Raw genomic sequence first — 1109 nt, 5'->3', positions numbered from 1 at the left:
TGATTCGTGTTGTGCGTATCTACGTCTAGAGTCACTGAACTCTCGTTGCTACAGCACCGAAACAGGGGTAGAATTACGTGGATAGAGGAAAACCCCGTAGGGGAATGGCAATTTTAATACTTTGAAGTGTTTAGCGTAACGCCGCAAACAGAAGATTAACGCAAAATTACATAATGCACGTAATCGTGTCGCTTTCTCGTTCGAACTTTCCTCCTTTAAGAAGTTCATTAGTTAACGAGAAGTTAAGTACATAATTATATCGTCGGTACATGCCCCTATTAAAACTTACTAATTTAAAACTGTCCTCGCACAAAAGACTTTAAAGGAATTCCTTGTTGGACTTGTTCTAACCCGTGAAATTCAGATCCAGACGTTCTAATAATTATCGTACCGCGGAAGCGTAGGCAGGTCAAGATTTCTTTTACGCGAAATAACTGTAAGTAACACTCGGAAAACAAAAAACTAATATCCGGATAGTGTGGTATCCCAAAAATAACTTATTCTTTATTTCTAAGCGCTTCTTAAGATTTCCGGCGTCCGTCTTGCTCGACGGCTATTTCCAGAATGTCCTTTCCGCGTCGTATCCCACGTTGCTCCGAAAAACCGTTGGAGCCCCCTCGTTCGACTTTCCGGGGAAAGGGCTTAGTTTATGGGACCCTCAGGTACCCGCGCGCTTTCTCTTCCTGGGTGACAAATTCCAGGCCACCACTTTGCCGCCGGAATCTCGCATTTCTTACATAACTGTTTTTCTTTTCGTAGCAACATTTTTGTAAGAATATTTTATTAAACATAGATATTGGAAATGGGTTATGGAGTGAAATAGTCTTTTAACTTTGTAATATACGATTTATTTACGGTCTCAGAGGAAACGTCTTTACTCTATTGAATCTTCTGAAGGACTGTTTCTGGGCACCCAAAAGAAAGTTGGGGTCCCCTTTATACCTAGAAACTGTTTACATTATGGTATGGCATTGTGCAGTGAGTGACTCGAAGACGGACACCAGATGCATCTGGTGGAAGTCTTAGTGCCTTTGTTTAAAATAACCCGGAGACATTTTTGTCCTCACTTGATTATTTCCATAGGGTGTTGTTAGAAATAATCCAACATA

The sequence above is a fragment of the Habropoda laboriosa genome, unplaced genomic scaffold (genome assembly GCF_001263275.1).
Source record: "Habropoda laboriosa isolate 0110345459 unplaced genomic scaffold, ASM126327v1 scaffold523, whole genome shotgun sequence".
NCBI classification, from domain to species: Eukaryota; Metazoa; Arthropoda; class Insecta; order Hymenoptera; family Apidae; genus Habropoda; species Habropoda laboriosa.
The sequence above is the reverse complement of the archived record's forward strand: the minus strand, read 5'-3'. Positions refer to the sequence as shown.